Source organism: Arvicanthis niloticus, chromosome 1 (assembly GCF_011762505.2).
Source record: "Arvicanthis niloticus isolate mArvNil1 chromosome 1, mArvNil1.pat.X, whole genome shotgun sequence".
NCBI classification, from domain to species: Eukaryota; Metazoa; Chordata; class Mammalia; order Rodentia; family Muridae; genus Arvicanthis; species Arvicanthis niloticus.
The window spans coordinates 135,193,111-135,206,818 of NC_047658.1; positions in this window are offsets into that span (position 1 = coordinate 135,193,111).

A 13,708-nucleotide genomic window follows, 5' to 3' on the forward strand; every position below is an offset into this window, starting at 1 on the left:
CCTGGAGGAACCCTCAGCATTCCCAGCCAACTACCCACAAATTCTGTTTCTCTTCATGGCTTGCCCATGGTATTCCCTTCCTGTGACCCCATCTGGCAATTCCTGAGTTTTGTGCTTAGAGAAAATGAGTGTCCTGTGCTTTCTGAGAAGGGTAATGCTCCATTATCAAGAGTGGCTTTGAGCTCTTAGGCTCAAGAGATCCCCCTGCCTCAGCCTCCTGAGAGATCTATGTCACTGTGCAGAGACTCATTCATCAATTTACCAGCTGCCAGATGAGGCCCTACTGTGTGTCCTCCATTGTTCTCCATTCCCTAAAGCTGTTTTGAAAAAAAAAAAAAAAATCTAATTTCAGGTCCCACTGAAGCTTCCGGAGTAGAGAAGAAAACAAGCAGAATAAACCAATAAATACTGGACAAATCAGGACATAAAAGGAACTGAGCAATAAATGAACGGGGGGGGGGAAGGGGAGGGCACAAGTTAAGAGCTACATGTGGGCAGGGAAGAAAACATGCCGTGTACTAATCCAAGCTATTAGGAGCTAGCACTTTAAGAAGTGTCTCAGTGCCTCTAAGTTTGGTCCTTAGATGTTGTTGCTGTTGTTGTTTAGAGACAGTGTCTCATCCTGAAAACCAAGCTATTTTATAACTCACTACATAGCCCAGTCTGGCTTCAAACTCTCAAGGTTTGAACCCTCAGCCTTAGATGGTGGGATTATAGGTGTGACACCAAGCTAGTTATTAGATTTTAAAGGATGTATCAGTGGTTGTGTCATCATGGAAGGGAGAAACTTTCATGGCTCACCAGCCCTAGACAAGAACCTAGAAAGAACTACAGGGGACTGACAACAAAGAACTCCCCATTGCTGAAAAAAGGAAAATTAGTCTTTCCCAGGGACAAGATCCCTTATTGATTTTCCATTGTAGAGTGGTTAACCCTGAAAACACATACAACAAAAATATACTCAGCAGGTTATGTGTGTGTTATATACTTGTGCATACACATATATGTAAGAATAATAATAAAAGAACGAACTTGAAAGTTGTTAAGGATGACATGGGCGACTGGTGGCTATATGGCTGGGAGGGGCTAGAGGAAGGAAAGGGGTATGGGAAAGTAATGTTATTCTATTTCAATTATAATACATTTTAAAAATTCACATAAAATATTCGTGACACTTGCATGGAGTTTAGCTACTGCCCAAGGAGCAAATATTTGCTTATTACCTAGTAACTCAGAATTTCTCTGCTAATGTTGAGTCTTCGAAGAGTGACTTCTGTGGAAGAAAAGAGCAGGAGAAAATATGCTCTAAGATATATAATCCCCATTAATATAAAGATGACAGAGACCTATAATCACAGGCAAAGAAGCCACTGGGAACTGGAGCTAACCGTGCCCAGCACTCAGTGTGTAAGCACGTCTGTGTTCCCAAGGTAGACGCACAGGGAAGTCTTTGATTGTTCTCTCAGTACGAGCTTCCTCTACCGCTGCTTTGCTCTTCCTCTAGCTTCCCTATATTTCTTGGTCCCTCACAGTGAACCCACAGCATTTTGCATTAACTGCAATTTAAAAGTGATTTAGAACATTACCTTTTCTCATTACAAAAATTCAAAGGGATTTCCTTTAGGCTGAGCAATGAACTGTGAGACACACAGGCAGAAGGGATTCCGGACAATGTCTAAACAGATATAGGTGTATAAGAAAGTAGTGGTGTGTGTGCGTGTGCGTGTGAGTGTGCGTGCGTGCGTGCGTGCGTGCGTGCGTGCGTGCGTGTGTGTGTGTGTGTGTGTGTAAGTGTGTGTGTGGTGTTAACATCAGGACTAAGTTATGGCCAGTAGCTGCATTTATCTTGGAGGAGAGAGCAAAGCAGCTACGGCTTCTACAGCACTGTCCTCAAGGTGGAGAGGGAGAGGAGCGTGTAACAGTCTAAACGTTTTGGGGAAATGTTCCTCTCAAGCCACTGAGGTAAATGAGAACTTGTCTGTTGCTGATCTCAGCTCTCATCACATTGATTAGTGCTGACCCCGGCACTAAACACAAAACCCACATTTACAATCTAAGAAGCCAAGAAGACAGTTCACTTGAGAATGTGTCTCCCCAGGACTGGGGATCAGGAAATCAAAGACTAGTCAGTGACAGATGTGCTTAGCAATCAGCTCTTGTCACCATTCATTGTAATAAACCTAGCTAAGTCTTCTATAGCTCACAAGGTGCTGTTGGTCTGCCAAACAAAAGCAAATTATCTTAGAGGTTAAATGGGCAGTGCATGAAAATTGTGTGGAATTGTTTCGTGGTATCCCGAGACCATAATGCTAAGGCGTTGTGATGGGAAATGCTTGTTTTCAATTTCACGGCTTTTTGTCTTTACCCTAGATATGAGCCCGAAAGGAATCTGTCCATCTTGTTTCTGTTCTCCTTCATTTGCTGATAATTAAGCTGTGGTGAATTAAGCTAAGAATAATTGTCATTCCTACTTAATTAGCCTGCAGTTTTATAGATACACGAACATGAAAGAAGAAGAGGAATGTGTCCTTGGATAGGCCAAGATCTGTGTTCTGTGGCTCCCAAGAGCACTCTTGGCTATGTCTTTGTATTTAATGCTTATGAGAGAATAAAGGGATATGCAAATAATTATGCAGAATTGTACAATTTCCTTTTTGTTTTTTATTCTATTTTGTTGGGAGGAGTCAGGGAATTGTCTTTTTCACTGTGATAGTCCCAAATTTCTGCAAAAGGACTCTGTGTAGGACTGGCTTTTCAAGTTGACTGCCAAAATAAGGACTAGCCTAAGTTCTGCCCAGCCTTTAGCCCACCTCTTCTTTCCTGAAAATACGTAGGAATGGCTGTAGCCACTAGACTCATCAGGAAGTTGCCCTAAGCAAAGTCCTTGGCATCTGTCTATTCATTCATGTACCTGTGCAGTTGGCCTGGGCCTCACGGCCCATGCTCAGAAGTGACAATCCTTAATAGTTTCCACCTGACTTTATAAATCTGTTCCGGTTCTCTATCTGGGAACTAGTTACCCTTTTCTGTGGTATGAGAAAAGTCTGTGAAAAGGTGAGGTACCACCTCAGGAGAAATAGGAGGCAGGGAAGGGGGGCTGAGTGCAAGAGAGAGGTTTTTAATGGCTCTGAAAAGATGAGGTCATGCTTGAAAGATGACCTAAACAAAGATGAATCCTGTTCCACAGGCTTGCTTGTGATACACCATTGCCTTCAACTCAGAGGTCAGAGAAGTGCAGACTCCCAGAAACAGAGGATGTGCCAAAGGACAAATAGGTCTAAGCCCTTGCTAGGAAGAGGGAAGACAGTAACCTAGGTCTTGCCTAGAATCATGCAAGAATGTGGCTGCAAGAAGGGTAATTCTTCTCCTCTTCACTGTAAGGGTGGGAGACAAGGTAAATTAGTGAGGCAAAGGCTTGTGTGTGTGTGTGTGTGTGTGAGAGAGAGAGAGAGAGAGAGAGAGAGAGAGAGAGAGAGAGAGAGAGAGAGAGAGAGAATGTCAGTGTAGCCACAGCAAGCCAGCAAACCTTCCGGTGGTGGTAGTGGTGCAAGACCAGATTTTTGGCTACTTTGTGGGTTCTTTTATTCATCCACACTTCACCCCCCTTCTTCTTCCCTTTCAATCTCCTAACACTAGGTACAAGTGAAAAAAAGGATAGAGGGCACATTAGTTAGGATTTCCATTGCTGTGAAGAGACACCATGACCAGGGCAACTCTTATTATAAAGGACAACATTTAATTGAGGCTGCTGGCAGCTTCCAGGCAGGCATGGTGCAAGAGGAGGTGAGAGTTCTGAATCTTGATCTGACTGCAGCCAGGAGAAAACTAACTCTTCTGCACTGAGCCGAGCTTCAAAGCCCAACCCCACAGTGACATACTTTTTTCAACAAGGCCACACCTCCTAACAGTACAACTCCCTATGGACCAAGCATATTCAAACCACCATAGAGGGTAAAGTGGCCATCATTTTCATTAGACTACTTCCTGCTGGTTATGGAGTTGAGTTCCCTGGGGCAAGTTTGATCTTTGCCATCAGGATATCTTAGTTCTTCCTCTTCTTCCTCCTCTTCTTTCACTTCTTTTTCTTCTTCTTCTTCTTCCTCCTCCTCCTCCTCTTCCTCTTCTCCATCATTGCACATGACTTCTTAACAAACTACAATCAATAGCATCCAACCAATAACCTACTAACAACAATGCTGGCTCTGGCACCCTAGCATTTATATCCTCTCTGAAAAGTCCCCAGAATTCCAAATGTCACACATTTACAGAAACTATCTGCAGCTGGCAAAACCTCCTGCAATAGCACGAGGCAGATCATAGTCAGCTGCTGCAGGCACTCTGAAGCAGCCCCATAGCCCACACATGGGATTAAAACAAAAACATATTCCCATAATACTTCTGTGTTTTTTAAAAAAACAAAATTTTTTACTACAGTGGTATGTGTGTCTGTGCACAAGTGTGATTTGATAAGCACAGAGTCATCTTACTTAATTTCCAAACACCTTTATATTGCGAGTCATATTATTGTCATCCTTTTAGAAATGATGAGACTGAACTTAAAAAGTACTTTATGTGGTGATACACACCTTTAATCCTGGCACTTAGGAGGCAGAGGCAGACAGATCTCTGTGAATTTGAAGCCATTCTGGTTTATAAAGTGAGTCCAGGATAGCCAGGGCTTGTTACATAGAGAAACCCTGTTTCAAAAAAAAAAATCACACACACACACACACACATGTACACATGCACATAGTATTTTTAAATTTTTAAAATTAAATTTTAAATTTTATTTAAATACATTTATTTAAAATAAATATTTAAATAAATTAAATTTAAAAAAATTAAAACCCATATTTTAAAACCACACAGCACCAAGTGGATAAACAGAAATGGAAGTCAGACAATTGGGCTTGGAAAACAGACCTGCCTTCCAAAGCTACACCACTGGTTGTACCAGCGAGTGTCCCCACAATATCAGTCAGAACACTTGCTTCCCACAGCACTGCTTTTTGTCCTTGGCACAGATAAACTAGCAATGACAACCTCACAGAAGCATATGGCGCTGGAATGACCTTTGGATAACTATTTCCGGAATGCCAACATTCTGAAGTTTTTGCCATCATTCCATCTCAGGCGCTCAGCAGTGTCCATAACAGACAGTTAAAGCAGCACTTGGCAGATGTGTAGCTTCTGTCTAAATGGCAATTCACATACAAATAATTCCATCCGGCCATTAAATGGTTAAACAATACGTGAGGCTTTTATAACAACTATGAGCAAGCTAGCACTCAGAGATCACCTCCATCAAACACTTTCTTCAGCCTTCAAGGCTGTCTGAACCCCTGTTACATGGATGGGTGTAACATAGCCTAGTTCTAGCAGAAAGAACTGTCATGCTCTTTGATCTTCTCAGAGAAAAACTCTCCTGATTCTGTAGGTGGTGGGTGACCAAGTCAAATACACACCTCACTACATTTTTCTTGGCTTCATCATGAGTTAATCTTCCTTTAAGAATAAATATCCCAAGGCTGTGGCATGGTGACACACTCTGGAGGCAGAGGTAGGCAGAATTTGAGGTCCAGCCTGTTCTACATGGTGTGTTTCTGACTGGCTGGGAATACATAGGGAGACCCTGACTCAAACTAATAAACAAACAAACATCTCCAGATTTCCAAATTTCCTTCTAAGTCAGCAAATTAAAGGGGAATCTGAGCCTGAGTGAATCTGTAAGGGAGAGAATCAGAATAAGAAAGAAAAAAAAGCACTCTGTTCCAAAGAGAGAGAGAAGGGAAGATGTTCAATTTTCTTTCTTTGTTGCTGTGATAAAACAGTTTGACTAAAAGCAACGTAAAAGGAAAGAATTTACTTGGTTTATACTTCCAGGTCATAGAGGGCAGGAACTTAAGCAGGGACTTGAAGCAGAATCCATGATGGGATGTTGATCACATCCCCAGGCATAGTAGCTTCCTTCTATAGCCCAAGACCACTTGCCTAGGGATGGTGCTGCCCTTAGTGGGCTGGGTCTTCCCACATCAATCAACAATCAAGACAATCTCCCATAGACAAGAGCAGATAATCCCCGGCATTGTCTGGTTGACAGGCAAAGCTAACTAAAAGAGAAGAGCTTTAGCAATACACAAAAGGAAAAGGAACTCTACAAAAAGACCACATTAAAAAAAAAAAAGAAAAGAAAAGATAGACAATGCAGAGATGTAAGTTGAACACAGTCTCAGCCACCTCAGGGAGATCAAACAGAAGTTACTTTTAAAAAGCAAGCCTGTAAAAGATACATGGTTTTAATTTCAGGTCAGCCCATGACCCTTGTGATAGAACTGTGGCTCACATCAGACAGATCACACCAAGCCAATGTAATTCCACATGTGAGAGGTTTATTGTGGGGAAAGGGAGGGGTGGTGGTGATGGAGACAAAGGGAGAAAAGAGAGAAAAAAGAGAGAGCAAAGGTCAAGAGGGCCTGCCTTGATACAACCTCTCACAGGTAAACATGGAAGGTAAACCAGATGGACGCTGGGAATGTATAGCGATTGCCATGGCAACAGATGCACGGTTCTCTGTAGCCTATTGATGATGTCACCATCATTGCTGGATTTGAAGCCACCTGCAACCGTAAAGCCAGTTCTTGATACCAATATACCTCCCTTTTTTTAATAAAGAGAAGAAAATAAAAGGGAATGGGGGAAGCCAATGGTGAAAGGGAAATAGGGGTGTGGTGTCTTTTAAACTGCTTCCTGCTGTCCAGGGGCAACATAATTTTGGGGTGTAGCTGACATCGGGGTCCACTAGGTAAACGTTCGCCTCAGGCTCCTCTGTAGACAGCAGCTGGTAGTCCTGTAACAGGAACTGATTAATAGTTTGGTTAGAAATCTTTTGTATTTGTTGATGAGGGAATGTAGAAACAAGACTAATGAGGCAGGGAGCAAATAACAATGCCAGGAAGATGACTAGGAAAGGCATTACAAAAGGGAGTATCCACTTCCATATAGGGTTTTCAAAAATCCCAGAACTGGAGGTCTCCCATTCCTTAAAATTCTGCATGTCTGATTGTAGCTCCTGGATTTTATTTCTCACTATCCTGGGTTGGTTGATGTAGAAACAGCATTCTTCTTGAAGAAACAGGCAAAGACCACCTTCTTTAGCTGTCAGGACTTGTAGCCCCCATCGGTTCTGAAGCACCACAGCTACCAAAGAATCAATCTGTTTCTGGATTGTAAGTATGGTTTCAGACTTTTTTTTGAAAACCAGTGTCAAGCTGGGAAGTGAACTTATTATATTTGGTCATGGAAGTAGTTATCCTTGCAATTCCAGTACCAGCACCTATTCCTGAAGTAACCAGGAGTGGCAGGACCTGATCTGCCCTCCTATGTTGCCCTCTTACCATGTCTACAACTGGGATTGGCAGGGGCTTGTTTCCCTGGATTACTTCTAGTTCCTGATACCGACAACCCTTATAAGCCCCAAAGCTGATTTGGAATGTTTGTGCAACAGTGTTTCTTCTGGTGGATGGGTCAACAGGGGAGAGAAATACCAATTGCTATGCTGTGTTACTCAGAGGGCAGAGGCCCAGTGCCAGAGGAAATTTGAATTTATTGTTTACATACATCTAACTTGGAAGCATGAAGATCAGGGAAGAACAAGCCTAGGAGCTTCTGTTTGACCTACAGCCTCAGGGTGAGGGAAGGCCTAGAGAGGCAAAGCAGGAGTGATGGACTGGGCTGAGCAGTGTAAGGAGAGCAGCTCTGCCTCACTGGCTGGGATTAGAATTTATCAACTGGGAATAAGCCTGGAGGTCCATAGCAGGGAACCTGAGATTGGTGTAGGGATCAGATTTAGTCATCCATCACTGTAGGACATAGAAACTTTGAAGCTCTAGGGACCAATATGACACCTTCAGTGTCACAAAGGCATGAGTGAGAAATACTCAAGAGATCTTGAAAGGAGGAAGACAGGTCCTCTGCTTATGTTGATCTCAGAACTGTGGTTAAGTCTCACACCCCAATTCACATATCCCAGCTAAATATTAGCCACCCTGGGAGGTCCAATCTGGGGAATCTCGGGGTACATGTCCTGCTGAATTCATAACTACATGGGTAGGTAGCACCAGTATAGGCCCTTGCTACATGGAGAAGAGCAACTATTCAATGAAGAGGCCTGAAGACATCAGATACTAGTCAAGTCTAGACTCAGCAACAGCACAAGCTGTAGGGAAAGACAAGAATCCACAGCCTCCATGGCTTCAGATACATAACTTGCAGCCTCCAGCTCCAAGGACTCACAAAATTTACTTCATTATCACATACATATATCATACATTATTATGCATAATATGTTATACAAATTAGTGCTTATTTTGAAAACCAGTTTTGGACAGACTCTCTCTCTCTGCAGGTGTTCAGGACTGGCTGGCACAGTGGAAAAGGCAACTTCTCCCCCAAAATGAAACAAAATAAAAACCAGAAAGAGTGTGAACAGGAAAATTCCACAATTTTGCACAATCATTGGCACATCCCTTCATTCCTTCATAAGCAATAAATACAAGGAGACATCCAAGGTTGCTCTTGAGATCCACAGAACACATATTTTGTCTTATTCAAATACATGCTCCTTTCCTTCTTTCATCTCTCTCTCTCCCTCTCTCTCTCTCTCTCTCTCTCTATATATATATATATATATATATATATATATATATATATATACATATATACACATATGTATATATATAATGTATGTATCTGTATATGTATAATATATATGGTGACATGGGAGAGGTTAGAGAGAGAAAAGGGAAGGAGGAATTACAGTGTAATTCCATTTTAATTTAAAGTGTATTAAAAATAAAATAATTTACCCCTCAAGTTTGTACCTTGGTTTCCATAGACAGTTTAAGCCAAACAAGCCCTTTTCTCCCCAAGATGGAGGTGTGGAGTTCTCAGAGTTAAAGAATTAAGTGGAGAGAGGGGAATCAGGCAAGGGGAGAAAATAGGGAGTGAGTTAGACAACTCAGGATATGAAGAAGTCACTGGTTTGTAAGATAATTCAAATATAATGTTTAATTTAAAAGTATCATTAATGAGTTTGAAAAGAAGCAACCTGCATAGTCAGATTCTACTGCTCCCAAAGGCATGGGTTATTAAATGGTGATCTTGATATGAAGCATGGAATATATTCCTACTAATTATTGGTCAGGGATGCTGCAGGAGCACCCAAACTCAACAGGCTGTCTGTCACCAGTGCTCTTAGTTGCCTTCCATAGCTAGATGGTAAGACTCTACAGCTGGTGAGACCACTCAGGTTGGAGGATGGTCATCCAACAGAGAGAAGCCTCAACTGAGCAGGGATCTCTCCTCTGCAGACTATCGACATAAAGCTAGAAGGTGCTATGCAGGCTACCTGGAGGGAACATTCAAACTCAGTAGTTTCACCCATCCCTGAGCCCTGCATGCTGCAATACTGGATGCCTGTCAGAAGTATCTGCTGCTGTAGTCATGGCATAATGGGTGCAACCAACTGCTTTCCGTATGGAATTGAGGCCTGCAGTACAAGAGGGAGTCCATGCCTTGTACCATTAAATCTTATCAAAAGCCCATGACAGAAATGCTCACAGATGCCTAGGTGGTGGTGGTGATGGGGCCCTACTCTTGCTTTGTTAATGTAGTCAAATTGCCTTCTAAATATTTATGTTTATAACCACAGCTTTTTGTTGCTTTCACCTTTGGTCAGAGATGCTTCCTTTTACAGTGGGTAGTAGTTAATGCAGAGACTCAGAAGTGGTTACTGTACTGACTGTAAGTAACTCTGAGTGCTTGGCAGCTGATGAATCACCCACATTTAGCCTCTTCATCCAAGACTCAGGAAACACCTCAGAATAAGGGGCAGAAAGAATATAAGAACTGGCAAATGGGGAGGAGAGGTGTGAAATACTGACTTCTTCCGGACATGGTTCAGCTGTTGCAAATATAGCTGTGCTTATCTGCGTAAGACAAGCACAAGAGCAAACCAGTTAACATTCCAGCATGGATGTGGGAGGGTCCCACCACCCGGGTAGGAGCTGTCGGCAGTTGTTGGCTGCTGAGGAAGAGCCACTCTCCTTTGGCTGTCTATGATAGCTGTCTATGTCCCAGTGGATGGCTCACACCCATGTACATATGGGAATTCTCAACAACAACAACAAGTAGACAGACACAAAGTTGGCAGGGAGGAGGGTTGAGGGCAATAGGAAGGGCTAAGAGGGATGTAATCGCAAATGTATATGATCACAATACAACAATATACAGCATAAATATATAAAATATTCGATTATATAAAAACAAAATTTTTTTAAACGGAAGAAAGAATGCATTGCTTCCTAGAATCCTTGAAGTATGGCTAAGGCTAACTCTCAGAAGAAAGTTCATAACTGTGACTGCTTACACTTAAAAAGGCAGGAAAAAACTCCAGTAAATAATCTAGTGATACACTTCAAGGTCCTAGAAAGACAATCACAACCCTAGATCAGAAGCCAAAGACAGCAAGAGATAATAAAGATGAGAGTAGAAATTATTGAAACTGAAAATATAAGAGAAATATACACAATATATCAAATAGCCAATTCTGAAAGAAGAAAGAGAAAGAAAGATGACAAAACCCTAGCTTAATGAATCAGAGAGAGAGAGAGACAGACAGAGAGAGAAAGAGAGAGAGAGAGAGAGAGAGAGAGAGAGAGAGAGAGAGAGAGATCCCAAATTAATAAAATGGGAGGCAAAGGGGAAAAGTTACTACAGGTTTTAATGAGATATAGAAAATCACTAGGACGTATTGAGAAGCATCCAGAGGGAGGGGTCTGTGGGGAGGCCACTAGAGAGAAGGATGAAGGAAAATCAATTACAGTGACTTGCACTTACATGTGTGCACAATCATGCAAATATCATGATGAAACCTATCACCTTTAATTCTAACCTAAAAATATTAATGTCTCGTGAAACATGCTCACAGATCATTTCATCCTCATGACAATGTCATGGAGTCACCTATACAAAGGCAGTGTCTGTTGTAGCTCCAAACCATATAATATGCAGGACAATCATATTTGTGGCCTGTCACTGGCTAATGAATGACACAGGTGCTTGTTTGTATTTGTAAATATTTTCTTGTGTGAAAAACCATGAAATATCTGCTATTCGTGAGGCTGCCATGGGTGGAGACAAGAGACTCTTAGGTCACAGAGAGGGACTGTGATACACAGTAATGGAAGGTGATTCACACTCATATCTGTCTTCACAGTGTTCTGCCCCTCATCCCCTATGCCAAAGCCCAAGGAAGTGCGGAAAAGCCCAGACAGGTGCTGCCTGTGCTGCCTGTGTAGTAAATGTCACAGATGGAGAAATGTCAAGATTCGGAAACCTCAATCACGCCCAAAATGCAGTGGCAATAGCCTGTACATTTTTGGTGCCTCCCTGCCCAATAACTGATAGCGAAGTAGCCTGTGCCCAGTAATTGGGATTTTCATTTAATAACTCATCTCTTCTGGGCACGGAGTTGCCCACACATGCAGGGTACTTATAGTCAAATGTCTTTTTTTATATAGCATGTTTTAAAATTAGCTTACAAACTAGTACATTTCCATAAGTCCTCTTTATATATCTTTAGTTCTGGCTAACCTACACTTTCCTCTCCCCTATCCTCACTTAAAACCTCCCCCTCCCCTTAGGGGCATTATTATAGATCAAGTGCCTTCTGCTCTAGACAAAGCCACTATTATCTCTGTCTTTAGCCTTCTGCCGAACAAATATATTAAGAAAGATTTTTTCCAGAATAAATGTGGCAATAAGCTGCTACAAAACAGGGTTCCTCTGCAGGAAGGAAGGAGGGAGTGTCCAGGGCACTTCAGTTTACACTGCGCTTGCTAGTCAACCTCTGTCAATAAAAGTAACGGAATCTCACTCTACAGCCGTGGTTCTCAACCTTCCTAAGGCTATGAGCCATTCACACAGTCTCTCATGTTGTGGGATCCTCAACTATGAAATGATTTTCATTGCTTCCTTGTAATTGTAATTTTGCTACTCTCATGAATCATAATGTAAATTTTTTTTTTTTTCAGATAGAGGTTTGCCGAAGGGGTCACAGTGACTCACGGGTTGAGAACAGCTGTTCTAAAGTACAGACAAAGCTCATACTTTACAAGTTGCACAGTGGAAAACCTTTTGGCAAATACAACAGTTTGTGGAACATTCTTGAATTTTGTCTTCTCGGAATACATGTCAAAACTGAAGGAAAGCTGACTCCTAACTGGTACTAGTCTTTTTAGCAATGTCTTTCAAATGAAAGAATTTGAGTTTATTCATGTGGACATCTTGCTTGCATGTTTGTCTTGTACCACATGTATGCATGGTGCCCTCAGAGTCTAGAAGGTGGCACTGGCTCCCCTCATAGATAGTATAGATGGTTGTGAACTGCCTTGTGGGTGTTGGGCATTAAACCCAGGTCCTCTGGAAGAATAACCAGTGTTCTTAACCACTGAGCCATATCTCTTCCAGGCACCAAGAAATTTATTTTTGAAGGAAAACCTACCAATTTGATTTTTCATATTATAATGTGAGGTTTATCTAAGTATTTTTTAATAGTTGATGTTTTCTTTTATGCCTTGTGCATTGCTTACAAGATTAATCATTGATTTTTTTTTCATACGTTGTATTTTTAATTTTTCTTTTCCAATAGTTTTTTTGGATTTTCTGAACTTCTTTATTTGAACACAATATTATCTTTTAAATTTTTCCATTAACAAGTTTTTCCTTTTATCTGGAGAACATAATACATTTTCATCTTTGAGGAGACAACACATACAGTTTCCCATGTCCCCACCAAGCCTCGCTTGCTTTGTACTCTGAAGACTGGCAATAACCTAATGCAAACCTGGCTTTATCAGCATAGAGAGCTACTGTGCTAGGGGGTTCTTGAACCTAAATACAGTCACCTGTAACTATAAATAAGTTTCTTCTCTAGTGTAGCTACATCTTACATGTTGCAAGCTATATACAATCTTGAAAATAAATACAACATTCTCTGTAACATTGTTCAGTCAGTATTTGGTACATGATAGGCACTACTGCCCTCTTTTCTCTTTATGTGGATAATGGGTGATATCACACACAGTTAACCAAGGGTTGGTCATTTGGCAGGAGGAGGGATGCTGCGAGCAGCTGTTAGCTCTTTCTCTCTGGAACACTGACTTTAGAATAAATAGACGGTGGGACACATAAAATTCCTTTGTCTTGATCTCTTAGATTTATAATTCTCACGATATGCCCTTTTCTGAAGGTATCCTTGGAAGTCTTCTGCTCATGATTCCATAAACTTGAATCTGAATCTTTTCCTTCGACTTTGTCAACTTTGTTTCTTGTCGACATTCAACATCCCATTTCACTAGATTAGATATGAGACTTTTGAATGGCAGTCTCATTTTTAAGAAATCAAGCATGTTGACATCTCTATACTTTTCCATATCAGCAGAAGGACGTGGCCCTTCATATATTTTTTAGACCTTATATAAAAAGTCTGAATAAAAAAAAAAATCGCCCACTCCTAAGACAGGAGCCTTCTCCTTGAGACCTTTGTTCTCACGAGAAAGCTTCTAATTCAGTCTTATGTAATGCTGACACCTGCTTTCTTCCTTTAATGAAACAACAAGGCATTAACAAGGTACTTGCTCCTCTTTCT